Below are 15167 nucleotides of genomic sequence, written 5' to 3' on the forward strand. Positions count from 1 at the left end.
CTCTGTTGTTTTTTTTCTCCAACTGGCAGAACTCCCTTTAGTATTTCTTGTAGGGTGGTCTCTTGTTGACAAATTCTTTCAGGATTTGTCTGTGAAATTTTTAATCCCTCCCTCAGTTTTTTATTTTTATTTTTTATATGGGCAGGCACCGGGAATCGAACCCCGGTCCTCTGGCATGGCAGGCAAGCGTTCTTGCCTACTGAGCCACTGTGGCCTGCCCCTTCCCTCAGTTTTGAAGGACTATTTGGCTGGGTATAGAATTCTTGGCTGGAAGTCTTTCTCTTTCAGGATCTTAAATGTATCATACCACTGCCTTCTAGCCTCCATAGTGCCAGTTGAGTAGTCTGAATTCAGTCTTATGTGGTTTCCCTTGTATGTTGTAGATTGTTTTCCTTTTGCCACTTTCAGGATTTTCTGCTTCTCTTCAACATTTGACAAACTGATTAGTATGTGTCTTGGGGAAGGCCTATTTGGATTTATTCTATTTGGAATTTGTTGAACTTCTTTGATTTGTATATTTATGTCCTTTATAAGGGTTGGGAGTTTCCCCCATTATATTCTCAACCTAAATTCCTAACCCTTTATTCTTCTCTTCTCCTTTTGGGACACCAATCATTTTTATATTTGTGTGCTTTGTTTGTCAGTCATTTTCCTGAGATCCAATTCAAATTTTTCCATCTTTTTTGACATTTGCTGTTTTGAGTATTTGAAATCAGGTGTCCTGTCCTCTAGTTTACTTATTCTTTCTTATGTCTCTTCAAATCTGTTGCTTCATCTCTTGAGTATATTTTTCAGTTGGTCTACAGCATCTTTAATCTCTGTGATATCTGCTATTTTTCTGTTTATTCTTTCAAATTCCTCTTCATGCTCTTTTAGTTCTTCTTGATCTTCTTTATGCCATTAGCTATCCATTGATTTTATTTAGTAGAGTTAAATGAACATCTTTGATTAATTGCTCCAAAGTCTGTGTCTTCTCCAGTGTTTTATTTTGGTCATTAGGCTGGGCTATATTTGTATGCATCACAGTGTGGTTAGTGATCTTCTGTTGTCTTTGAGGCATGTAAATATCTTGATAGGTTTGCTATGGAAGTTGATTTCCCTCAGTCGTCTAAAGCTCTTATTTGCAAGATGGATGCAGAGCAGGACATGGGGGCATGGGGTGGGGCACAACAGTATGGTGATGTGTTGCAGTGCAGGTATAGGCACAGGTTGGGGATGCTACGCTGGCACCTGTGAGCATGGGGTGTGGGTCGCAGGGTTGTGGAGATGCAATGTGGGAGCCAAGGGTATGGGATGGAGTACAGGAGCAGGGTGTGGTGTGGGGGGCACAGAGGTAGAGCGTGGTGGGAGGCGGATGGAGAGGCTGTGTCCTCTATGTATGGGGGCTGGTGCGCAGGTAGGATGTGGGTCAGCATGTGGAGCATGGGAGTCTTATGTATCAAGGTGTAGGGTAGGTGGCACAGAGTTTGGGGTACAGGGCAAGGCAGGGTACAGGTGTGTCCTTGAGTAAGGGGAGAGGTCCAGAGGGCCCTGGATGCAGATGTGGGAGTGTGTAGGGGCAGGCGCAGGTCACCAGTGTTGCAGGATGTGGGTCAGGGTGGGGGAGATGGGTGGCACCGGGTGGTGCAGGTGTGTAGGAGGTTAGAGCAGATGTGCATGCATATGCAAGGTGGGGGCTATGTAACACAGATTCACCCGTGAGTACCTGCCAGGTGGGGGAGCAGGATACTTGTGCTGGGAGGTGGGTCAAGTGTGCATGTTTTTGGGCAGGGGGTAGGGGTGCAGGAGTCAAGAAGCCAATGCACAAATGCATGGGCATCTGGTGATGGGGAGGATGTGGCTGTGGGGGTGCGCTGCTCTAAGGGTTGGGGCCCTTGTGTGTGCATGTGCAGAGCTCAGGGGCAGCGGGTAGGGTTGTGACTGGGTGAGCTGGGGAAGGGTGTGGCCTGGCTGTGTAGGTCAGCCCTTGCCCAAAGCAAGGGGGCATGACTGGGGGCCATGTGTGTGCACGGATCTGGGAGGGCCATAAACTTATGTACACATGTGCAGAGCTCAGTGGGGGTAGGGTGGGGTTGTGCAACTGTTTGGGCTTGGGTTGGGTGTAGCCTGGGTATGGAGGTAGGTGCCAGCAGCCTTTATGAGCTGTCAACTGCTTGCAGGGGGCAGGGAAGGGGAGGTTGGTCTCGGGAGGGCAGGAAGACACTGCACTTGTGCAGGAAAGGTGAGTTGGGCTGGGGGCATGCATGCTTGGGGTGGGGGTGTGGAGTAGATACATGCTTGGGGGTGGAGGTTAGCTGAGCAGGGGTGCTTGGAGCATGGGGAAGACAGGCCTGGTGATGGGGTTCAGGTGTGTGGGGTATGGGGTGAGTCGCGGGTCATGGGGGCTGCACTGGTGAGGGTAGCATGTTCAAGGAACGAGGCTGGCTTATTTCTTAGTCTCCGCCTCCCACTCCATGCAGTCCTGAGGGCTCCGGGCTTCCATGTGGAAAGGGAATACCATTAGGCTATTTGCACCAGCTGGATGGTCTCTTGTTGTCTGCTCTCAATTCTTCAGCTTTTGCAACCAGGGCCTCCCTATGTGGTGCAGAAGACTCTCTCAGGTCACTTACACCCTGAAATCACCTCTCAGTTGCCTCCCTGTCTCTTCTCTAGCTGTTCCTTGGAGCAGGCATGTACTTGATCTATCCTATTCCGCCATCTTCCTGGAACCGCCTTTATTTCTTTGTCTTGCCTAGTTACCCTGAATAGAACTTCCAGTACAATGCTGAATAGAGTGGCAAGAGCGGAAATCCATGTTTTGTTCCTGACTTAGGTGGGGAGATTTCAGTCTTTCACCATTAAATATGATCTTAGTTGTAAGTTTTCATAGATACTTATCAAGTGGAGGGAGTTCTCTTCTATTTCTGGTTTGTTAAGTGTTTTATCATGAAGTGGTACTGAGTTTTGCCAAATGCTTTTTCTGAATCCTTTTAGATAATCATGTGGGTTTTGTCCTTTATTCTATTGATACGGTATATTACATTAATAGATTTTTTGCGTGTTAAATAAGACTTGCATTCTTGGGATGAATCACACTTAGCCAAAGTGTTTAATCCTAATATTTTGGTTTGCCAATTTTTTGAAGGATTTTTTTCCATTTATATTCATAATAAATATTGGTTTTTAGTTTCCTTTTTTGTGATGTCTTTGTCTGGTTTTGGTAGAAGGATAATACTGGTGTCATAGAATGAGTTGGGAAGTGTATTGTCTTCACTTGTGAAGAATTGTTATTAATTCTTTGAATGTTTGATAGTATTCATTGGTAAAGCCATGATTTTGTCTTTTTAAAAATGTGTGTGGGAAGTTTTCTGATTTCTAATTCAGTCTTTTTTTACTTGTTATAGGTTTATTCAGGTGTTCTTTAGCCAGTTTCTATAGTTTGTGCCTTTCTAGGAATTTGTACATTTAATCTAAGTTACCTAATTAATTGTCAGAGAGTTGTTCATGGTATTCTCTTATAATCCTTTTTATTTCTGTAAAGTCGGTAGAAATCTTCCTTCTTTCATTCCTGAGTTTAGTAATGGAAACTTATCTCTCTTTTTCTTGGTCACTCTAGTTTTATTTGGATTTTGATTTTTTGAATTTGCCAGCTTGATCTAGTTTATCAGATTTCTAACAACTTGACCAAAAAAAAAAAAAAAAAAATTCAGGTCCTGAAGTCATCAGAAATCAGACTCCCCCTCTCTTTTCCACCCCTGCCCCCACCCCATTCTAATTCTTCTATTTGACAGTTCAAAGACAAGTTGAATATAGAGAGCTATGAATTTATAACCATGAATGTAAAATTTGAGATGGAATGTGTTTACTTACGAAACAGGCATAAAGTAGTGGTTCGTAACTACTATTCCCTCTCTCTCCCAGGGAATATTTGGCAACAATCGATGACAATTTTGGTCATCAAAACTGGGCAGCAGAGGCGGCAGCTGTGAGAGCATGAACAAGTTCAATGCCTTGGAAGATGGTGACAGTGGGAACCACTATCAGAATGAAGGAAACAGCACACAGATAGATGGGGAGGAGGGAAACATGGCACAAAACAAGAGTCAGAGCAGCAGCGAGAAGAAAGCTGTGACCCCAGTCCCAGCAGAACATACCCTGCAGGACAACTACACTTTCTGGTACTTCAGGAGAACCATGGCTCTCCCACCAGCTCAGAGACCTATGAACAGAATATCAAACAGAGTGGCCCCTTTGCCTCTGTGGAGCAGTTCAGGAGGCTTTATAGGCACATCTTGCCTCCCGGAGACAGCACAGGTCACAGCGACTTCCATCTCTTCAACGAAGGCGTTAAGCCCATGTGGGAGGACGATGCAGATAAAAACAGTGGCTAGTGGATTATTTGGCTGAGGAAGGGCTTGATATCCCATTGCTTGGAGAAGTCCACTCTTGCCACTTTGGTGGAGCAGTTCATGGTTGGGGAGGAGACGTGTGGGGCTGTGGTCTTTCAGGAGGACATTATTTTGATATGGAGTAAGACTGCCAGCGACTAAGTAACCACAGCTGAATCTGGGACATGCTTCGGCGAGTGCTTAACCTACTTCCAAACACCATTATGGAATATAAAACCCACACCGATAGCATCAAAATGCCAGGCAGGTTGGGTCCCCAAAGGCTCCCGTTTTCATAATCTCTGGAAGATGCAGTTGAATGTGCCATGACCCTCTCCCTTTCTGAATAGCACTGTTATTGAAGCTGGCATCATCAGAGTCTCCTGTTTTGTTGGTGTGCTACCTGAAAGATCCTTCTGTTCTGGACAAAAGGAATTGGAAGAGTATTTTATGTTTTAAGAACAGGCTGACATGCAGTAGCTACAGCAACAGCTCAGATCACTTAATAAATAGTGCTAAACTAAAAACAAAACAAAAAACTGGACAGTGGGTACTAATGGCTTCCAGTGAGTAGAGGCCAAGGATACCCCTAAACATCCTACAATGCACAGAACAGCCCTTAAACAAAGACCTATTCAGCCCCAGTTGTATAAGTTCTATGACTTATCCAAGCTCGGTTGTAGTGTGATTGAGAAACACTAGCTTAGAGAGATAATAACAGTGGGGGGGTGGGGGTCAATATTGATCCAGTTACTTTATGATTTTCTAGAAATAGGTATCCTGGGATTGGTCCAGATGATAGAGGTTGTACCACGGGAAATGGTATTTCTGAGAACCAGTCAGAATCAGACTATCAGTATCCTGTTCCCAAGAGGTTTGGTAAAAACTGATTTGCTCTGAGAATACATGGATTTAATCCATTTCCTCCTTCTTCCCTCCGTGCCTCCCTTCTTCCTTCCTTCCTTCTCTCCCTCCTCCATTCCCCATCCCAATGACGTTTGATCTATTGCCTAAAGATCATGGTCAATGACAATGATTACTCCATAGTTCTATCATGAAAATAATTCTCATGCAAGCAGTTTACACTGGTTTTTGTTTGAAATTTCTCATGGTTCATTTTCGGATAAGAGTGAATATTCTTGGAAAATTTGCACTTAGAAAAGTTATTTTAGAATTTCAATGTTAGAGAAATTGTTGGGTTTTCAGATCTGGAAATACTTCATCAGTTATTGTCCACTCATTGCTCAGAGATTAGGTTAATACATTTATCACTTAATAATTTTTTCCTCCTCTTCAGTTCTAGCACATTTGTATGCATTTAGTTTCACTTCTACTGTTAGCACTGCACCTCAAACTAAAGATGAATTCACCTTGGCTTCAAGTTCTAATTGGGTCAGGTTTGCTAAGAATGAAGCCCAGTTTTATCAGCTCTTTTCATAAAATTGACCTGGGTTTCAAGAGTGTAATGAAACCAGAATGTGGGGGAGTTTAGAATATTGTCTAGTCTCAAGTTGTCTGCTGTTTGAAAACCACGGTCTGGTTTCAACCCACGACATTTGAATTAAATTTAAAAAGTAGTGACTGAAAATTAGCACCCTTCTAAGGAAAAAAAAAAACCCGGAAGGGAAGGGGAGTATACCATTTTTCATGTGAGATTTGCCAATAAACTGTTGGATATTCTAAAATAAATGTATCAGAATTTACCTGTGTGGTCTCTTCAGAGAGGTCATCTTGGGAAGCCAATTAGCCCTCCCTTCTATGTTTTACCCCTGCCTCAATCAGTTTCTTTTACCTGTGTTCCCAAATGTCTGAGCTCCCTTCCTGTCTCACCCCATGAGGCTGTTTCACCTCAGTCTTAATTGAAGTTACAAGGGTGTTAAAAGTATCAATCCTCCAATGAAAGAAGATCAATTTGTTCCCCCATTCCCCTTTTCTGGATCTTAAAGGATGAATTTCTACTTTGATCCTCTGACTGTCTCTCTCTAACCAGTCTCTTTCCCTGACTTGAACTCTCTAGCTTTTTATCCTGTGGTCTGGGGCTCAGCAGTCTTCTGAGCAAACCATCAGAACAAAGAAGTATCCGGGTACCATTTGCCTAGATCCATTGTGCTCCACTCACCTCCACGGATGCCATTCTCTTCCCCTTGGGCTCCAGCACTGTAACTTGATTGTGCCCTGTGAAGATTTGGCATATTCCCTCCACCTGATCTCCCAGGGGCCAATGATCGGCTACATTCATGTGGAAGTGATGGGTAATGAGAGAACCCGCCCTCCTCTTGGTCTTCTCTTTGTTTTGTGTGGCCATGAGGTAGGATTCTGCCTCCTGCTTGAATCCTAAAATGTAACAGTTCATACCATGTGCTAGTGATTCTGCCATTACTGGATGTGTTCTTGGTATTCAAAGGCTTACAGCTTCCAAGGCATCATTATTTGCCACTTGAATGTGAATTTAACTTTTTTCTAACAATGAGAAGTCATCAACTGAGGAAAGTTACCAGGTGTTTGCCATTTTGTATTAAAACCATGACATGATCATAAAGTAGCAAGACAATGCATTTTTTCTCCACTGTGACAGTGGGGATAATTCTAAAAGAGGTATCCCAGACCTGTTCTGAATTATGTCAGCATCATCTTTCAAGGCAACATATTTGAAGGGCTGCCATCGTTTGGATTCGCACTTTTAAAAGTCTCAAACATTCTTGGTTAACATCTTTATGAAGATGAAGCAACTGAACCTTTCAGCATGGAGTTTTTCTTCTTTTTAGATGCAATACTCTATGGGAGCCATCCATCAATCCGTTTCCTTGGAATTTTCTTTCTGACACTGTGGCAATGTCTCCTGGAATGTTACAGTGTAATACAAGCTTGAGTAATGAAAGAGCTTCACGTGCTAATAAAAGCTGAGCCTCTTTTCTCTTACCTTCTTCTGTCGGAGAAGCAACTGGCATGGTTGTGAACCTGAGACTATACAGTCACAGCAGAGACCTAGAGGAACTGGCCAGACAATTACTCTGGAAATGTTTAAGATTGTTTCCTCAATTTTCTCGAGGCCATGCTTAAGGTAATGTTTCATTTATATAATGGACTGTGAGGAATACCTAACTCTGGTTTTGAGAGTTCCTACCCCTGACTCCTGAAGCCCACCTTGACCTGAAGGTCATCAGTTTGCCTGACCTGTTTGGTCTACGTCTGATTTCTGAAAGGTTAGAAACAAAGAACATAACCTCAGAAAATGTGAATTTGCAGCAGATGGACCCTAAAATCCTGATCTCCATCTTCAATTCTCCAATGGATTAGGGCCTGGATAGCTCAGACTACATTAAGTAATCTTATCTTCTTCTTAAGATTTACCCACTAATCTCTCCCTCCTAAATTTGTCACATGATTCATTTATTTGTATGTCCAGTTGACATTGCTAAAAAACTATCAATATATTTTTTTTAATATTTGGGGAAAGGAATGTATTTCTTCAGTATCTTTCCTAGTATTGTAGTGCTTTTAGTTTATGTGATGGTGATAGAGTGGTGATAGCAGAGAAGCTGGTGATACAATTTATTGCACTGGAGAAATTTCTTCTGAGGCTGATATTCTGGAAACCAGAGTTCTTACGTAGACCCATCTTGGAATCAAATCTGTGCCTGAAAGAAGAGAAACTAAATCCATATGTCTACTTTTTTTTTTTCACATGGGCAGGCAGGCACTGGGAGTTGAACATATATCTGATTTTCATTTAACCTTTTATAAAACAGTAATACAAAAGTTCTGATGAACTGTCATATACTTGTTGTTCTATAAACACTACAAAAATTTTTTATTTTTATCATTTAGAATATATCATACTTTCTTTGACTGCAAAATAATACATATTCAATAATAAGAATGCAATTACAGATAAGTAAAATAAGAAAATTAAAAAATTGATGTAAAAATTATGTAATCACTGTTAACATGCTGCTGTATATAATTCTGCATGTGGTTTCACTTTATTTTTACAAAGTAGCTCATACTTGTACGATTTCTAACTTTTTTTTTCATCTACATAACATGGAGAGAAAATATATTTTTATTTAAAAATTGTTTAGAGATGAAGGTTAGAGATCTTTTGTAATTGAGTCTTATCTCACAGATGAGGAAACTAAACTCTAAGGAGATTATATGATTAAGATGATTCCTTTTTAGGTAATATCAGAGCAAGGCCTAACTCAAACCTCTTACATGTTACTACTTTATGCATTCTACAAGTGATCTTCTTTACTCTTTATATACTGTAACTAGATTATTAGACATGATTACTTGGGATTAGAGAGCATAAGCAAGTCTTCTCTTTATGTTTTAGCTTGGCTAAATGTTGTTTGCTGGAAAACAGGGTGGGAAACACCAATAAGCTCAGAATTTGTTGAAAATATATCATAGAAAATAATTTCGGCAGTTGGCTGATTGTTTTTCAACCTTTAAAGCTTCAAACTGAGGCCTCGCTGCAAGGACAAAAGGATTTGAGGCATTCAATCTTGGTGATATTCCAAACTTCTATAAATCTATAAAAAAGTGTCTAACCCACTGTCAAAAGAAATATGGTGAAATATAAATAAAAATTTCCTGGCTTTTAAGTAAGTGACTTAGAAAAACCATTTACACTGAAGTTTAAATTAAAGACGTGAAAAAAATGTTCTATGAGTCTTATTGATCACAATCAATTTTATTTGCTAAATTTAGTACTGACGTGATATTAGCTGCACATTCTTCATAGGAAAATGTCCAGCAGAAAACCTTTCTTGGGGTATCAAGAGGTATTTGAAATTTTATGAATGTTCCATCACAATCAAAACCAATATTCTCTTATTGTTGATTAATTCTGTCAGATGGGTCAGAGTTGATACTTCAAGTATATGCAAATGATCCTTCATTTAAAGTTTCTGTTTTGTCTTCCTTCTTCCATTTCATTTCCCCCTCAGTTCTCTTATTTGTCTTTCTTCTCATTTTCTTCTTTTCTCCTATTATCTTAAAATAAAAATCTTGAGGTTTTTTCCTCTCTTTTTATTTTCAGGTTTTCTTTGCTACAGGAGATATTGAGGTCAAAGAGTATATTCAGTTAAACAAATGACATTCATTTATAAACATAGTTTATGATTCTGTTTAAAAGAAAGCCTGGATATCTGAAGAAGAAGCCAGAGACACTGGAAGTGATTTTTTTCTCAAATGAAAGCAGTGTTTCTAAATGATGGAAAAAATTTATGCGGGGCTTATATTTAACAATATTTATTATCATACACTGGGTTACTGAATTTTTCCTATGAATCAGGATAATAAATTTCAGTAACAAAGATTTCTTTTTTAAAAATCATAACTTCCTTTACCCTTTTTTGTTCTTTTAACATGGGCAGGCACCAGGAATCGAGCCCGGGTCCTCTGGCATGGCAGGCAACCATTGCCCCCTTTACAGTTTTTATATCATGATTTAAAAATTCCTAGCAACCTCATTTGTTCGTAAGCTCACATTTGTCTATCTTATTCAAAGGGTGAAGTGTAGGAATGCAGCTAAATGAAGTTGCTTGGCCTGCTTATATTTGCAGAGAACAGGAAACAAATGTTTCTGGCATTTTGTACTTGTCAGCATTCCTAACCAATGTAACAGAAATGGATAGAGCTGCCAAGCTCAAAATTTGCATGCGGCAAGACTTAATGTGATCAAAATGAATTTAAATAGTTTTGAGAAACAAAAATAATAGCAGCGGATTTTATAGACAACGTCACTGCAGTAACATGATTCTCTTATGTGAGTATAGAAACTGGGCTGTATAAATGTGTCAGACAAAAATAAAAGAGCTTGGGGTTTAATTACAGCACATTACTCTTGCTGCGTTCAGCCTGTCCTGATGAGGCCATAGAAGTGCAATTATTTAGTTTTCTACTCATGGGTGAAGCTCTGGGCAGGAGGTTTCCTCCTACTGCATAATCTGTGAAACAGGGCCTGCTATGCTAAAGGGCCTACTACTGAATGTAACCAACTGTATTTTAATTATATTCTAAAGCGTACTTGAATACATAGTTCATTGAGCCAAAATATCCTAACATGGTCTCTTCCATCTCATTTAGTTACTCCACAACTGAGTAAAACTCTTACAAAATTCTGCCCAGGGGAAAGCAGAGCCAAATGACCCATATCTCAGATTCTGGCTGAGGATGGTTCAGTGCGATGTGTGGTTAGAATTTTAGCTAATGAGGAGTAAACAGAACCTCTTTCCTTTGTCTCAGCCCATTAAGGATGTACTTGCCAGTTCATTCGTTTTACATTTGGAAAGGAGTGGAAGTTGGCTACACGTATTGTGCAGATTACATTCAGAGAAGGGCAATCATTGTGTGAAACCAATGGCATGCTTTTTAAGATGGCGAACGCCTACCAAGAGTCCATTGGCATGACCATATTTTTTTAATTGTGATATTTTACCATTTTAATGTGTACAATTCGGTGGCATTTAGGATATTTACAATGTTGTGCAACTGTCACTGATGTCTGGTTCATCCGTGTTAACGCACCTTTTTCCACCACCACAGGGGCTGTCACACACTGCAAAGGAGAAAATATGCTCCCTTCCTATGCTATCAGTGTGAACAAAGCAGCTCCTTAAGAGCTGGAGATGTGAAGTGGCTCATGGCCTGCAATCATCCAAATGCCACACAGAAGCAGCAGGGCCCAAGGTGCAGCAGTGATTGTCTCTGTACCCAAGAAACAGAAATAAGTGCTTGAGGCTGAGATTATGCCAGCCATAAATATCATGCCAAGAAATGGGTACCAGCACATGTTTGGGCCTTCTGATGTCTTTATACATAGCTAGCAAATTTTGGGGGGTGGGTGGTTGGGTAATTCAGCATTAAAGAACATTTTTATTCACATTCTAGATTTCCTCCTCCTTGAACTAAGGCAAGAAAATATGAGTGACTTGTAAATTTCCTCTTTTGTGAAATGGAAATGGTACTGGGAAAGCTCAACTTGTTTCAAATGGGAGCCTAGTGCACTCTTTGTGTTCAAGAGAGGAGAGATGCGGTGGGGTGGGGCATCATAGGTCAGATATGGTACCATTTATCCTTACTTTTTGTCATTTTCCTTGATGATGAAACAATAAGATCTAAATGTATGACCTTGAGCAAGTCAATTAATGTCTCAGCTCTGATGTCCTGATCTGTAAAATAAAGGGGTCACCTGAATGGCCTCCTAGGACCCAACCTGCCATAACAATCTATCTTGAGAACATTTATTCTTGGCTTTTGATCAAGTAATTTACCCAAATAAAGTCATTATTGGTTGTGTTGCAGCAGGGCTGGAGGAATAAAGGTAAAAAACAATCTAACTTTTAATTTTCCTTTTAGGTATGAGAAGCTAAGGATATTGGTAGAGATGCTGATGACTAAAATCAGAAATATAATAAGAAACCATTGTCCATAAATGAAGCTAAGCTACCCCAAATGATCTATTTACACAAAGAGTTTGGGCAATTAAATATGAGTTCTCCTTACAAATTGCTTTCTGCTCACAGTCAACTTTATTATCTATTCGTTGAAAGATATTTGTTTTCAACTTTACATAAGTAAAGTCCTGAAAGATGAGGGTTAACCTTAAACTAAAGCAGTCTTTGCATTTCATTTTGTCACCCAGAGCAGCAAATAAAATTTTCCTCCTCTCAAAGACCGTTCCACTTTATCCCTGACCAGGGGACAGTGTAAACTAAAAACCAGGTAGGAATCCACTCTATTTCTCCACTATAGGAATGACAGAAAGTCTACAGTCCAGAAGATTCCATTTTTACCTGACTTTATGATGGATTACAGTTTCCTAAGGACTGAAAATTAATCTATCACATTCATTTAGGTGAATTCTTGCCCAACTCATATTTTCACCCTTTAATGGTAATGAAGCTGTAATTTCTTTCCAGTCACTTTGCATATCACTTCCTTTTCTCTTTAACCCTCTTTCGAAGTGCGATGATTGATAGATTTTTCTTCAGCAATCACTTACTTTGGTAGATGATTTTCTTTTTCCTTTGAAGCAGTTTTGAAAGGAGCTGTTCTATGATGAGCTAATTAGCACAAAAGACACAAAGTATATAACCTTAATTAGGCATGATTATAAGCTCTACGTAATGGGATGTCCTGAAACTGCACACTATGCAAATATTAAACTTCATTCTTCCCATTACATCTGAAACCATCAAGCAAAGGATGTTTTGCTGTATGTACCACAGTTGATGCCAGGTGCAAATTTTTCAACAAAAAAATTTTCTTTATGGGTGGGGGGGGTTGGTGTACTAGTTGGGGAAAGGGTAATTGGAGGAGGATTAGAAAAAAAAAGCTTCAAAACCCTGAAAAGTTGAATTAAGCCCAGAATTAGGTTTATAAACTCGAGGAGTTTTATAATGAGGTGAAACAAATCAGTCGCCCTATCCAAACATACCTACTTTGGAATTCTAAAGATACTTCACTGTGGGTTCCACTGTGAATTATGCAATCTTGAGATCTTTCAAATCCAGTAACCACTAAAAGTACTGCAAAGCCAATTTGGGGTTTATGCAAACTAGTAGGATAAAGAAAGATAATGAGTAAATGAAATTGCAGTGAATCCCCAAGCCCTAATTTTAGCCAATTATTTTAACATCCTGTATCATCAGCCTTTTTTTTTTAAGGGAGTGTTAAAACCAAATTACAAAATTGGCTTTTGCCTTCCTAACCTGCAATGACCATATGCAAGACATTTGAATATTCAACCACTGAATAATTGATGGTTCATAATATATAACTCTTAGATTATGTCTAAAGTTGTGAGTTTTCAGACTCAATCAAGTTAGCAAATAATATATTTGGTTTCAGGTATTGATGGTGACATGGAGAGGGGAAAAATGTAACTAGTGAGTGAGTATTAGAAAAGTCAGTACCTGAGTTTATTCTAATGTACCATCCATTCACTAGAGATGATGATGAAAGAAAGGATGCTATAGGTGACTGAAGTTTGAAATCTAAATTTCTTCAGTATTTAATATATAAGACAATACTTATTGAGCACAGACTACAAGGCACAATCAATCTGAAGGCAGGAGAACAAAGGACAGGGTATTTCTCCCCTGCAGTCTCCCAGATTCAGGGTCCTATTTCAGACTGGAACTTACCTCTCCGCACTACAGCTCTTGTAGCGCACCCCTCCTTCCATAAGGCACTTTCCTCCCAAGCTGGAAATGAGATGCAAGAGAAATAAAAAGGGTTGAGAACTGAACAGTACAAAGGAGGCCCTGGTTAGGTACTGTGAGAGGAGTGAGAGTGCAAGCATTATGGAAATAGAATTAGAAGTAGGGCAGACAGAATGGCACATAATTGACTAATAAAAACCTGTGCAATGCCACACGTTATTACTGTACATGAGCTAGAGAAAAAAATAAGCACTGGACTGAGAATGAGAAGACTCAGGTTTAAAATTCAGTTTTTGCCATTTACCAGATTTAGGACTAGATCCATCAGGGCCTCAATAGAAAACAGGTTATTCAAATAAGAGGCTCAATGGAAGCACCACTTTCAGAGGTATTAGGGCAGAGCAGAGGATTGTTAAGGCGCCCAGAAATTAGCAACAGTGGAAGCTGATACCATTCCTAGGATGGAAGGGACCAAAGGAAGAACAGCGTACCCCGAGTCCGTGAGCAGCGGCCTTATGGAAGGAGGGGTGCGCTACAAGAGCTGTAGTGCGGAGAGGTAAGTTCCAGTCTGAAATAGGACCCTGAATCTGGGAGATTGCAGGGGAGAAATACCCTGTCCTTTGTTCTCCTGCCTTCAGATTGATTGTGCCTTGTAGTGGCTGAACCCTCCCAGAAGCCAGAGTGCAAGGGAGCCCAGGAGATATCACTGGGGTTTTAGCTTCCAGTTGGGAAATGGATCTGGAGACAGAGAATGGAGAATAACCTTGATGTAATCACTATCCCTCTCCAAATTCCAGTTTGCTTATCTATGGTAAAGCGCCTGCCTTATTAATGGTTGTTCTCATCACTTTTCCTTCCAATTTTTTTTTACTTTGAAAAACTTCAAATTTACAAATAATTTATAAGAATAATATCATGAATATACACACACACACACACACACACACACTTTTCACCCAGATTCACCTGTGGTTTTGCCACAGTTGCTTTATCCTTTTTTCTGTTTCCCCTCACACATGCATACACACATATTTTCGCTGAATTGTTTGGGAGTTCTTTGCTGACATTCTTGTACTCTGTCCCTAGGCACTTAAGCAAATATTACCTGAAAACAAGGGCTTTTCTGTAGTTAACCACAATACACTGTCCTTTTCAGTGCATTGTATCTGGAGGCACTTGAGGTCAGAATGTTTCATCATCTGTGATGGCCAATTTGGTCAGGTTAGTCAATGAAGTATCTGCTAGATTTATTCATTACTTTTTCCTTTTTGTAATTATTAAGTAACCTGTAGAGTGAAATGTGTAAATATATATTTTACACCAATGTTCTAGTGGTTGTTACAACAAAAGCATCTTTTGTTGCTATGGCATAAAGAGTTTTTTTTTAATAAAACTTACACTTTTATAAGTATAATTGTGGGGATAGGAAAGACTTTGAAAACCCTCGTCTCTTCTTAGATTGAACTGTTTTCATTACTTAATTAGTCATTTGACAAATGTTTATATATAGAGTGCCCATTATGTGCCTTGGCCCCGTAAAATTTTCATCAGTGGTTTCATGGTTACCTAAGCTCATGTCTTTAGCTCAGATCATTCTTCTGTCCACATTGATGACAGTATTTGGGTC

General features: G+C 39.9%; 1 pseudogene; it reads left to right on the forward strand.

Annotated features, from left to right (window-relative positions):
• Positions 1-3911: 3911 nt before the first annotated feature.
• Positions 3912-4697, forward strand: LOC143676504 (eukaryotic translation initiation factor 4E type 2 pseudogene; annotated as a pseudogene).
• The last annotated feature ends 10470 nt before the right edge of the window (positions 4698-15167 follow it).

This window comes from Tamandua tetradactyla, chromosome 3 (genome assembly GCF_023851605.1).
Source record: "Tamandua tetradactyla isolate mTamTet1 chromosome 3, mTamTet1.pri, whole genome shotgun sequence".
NCBI lineage: Eukaryota > Metazoa > Chordata > Mammalia > Pilosa > Myrmecophagidae > Tamandua > Tamandua tetradactyla.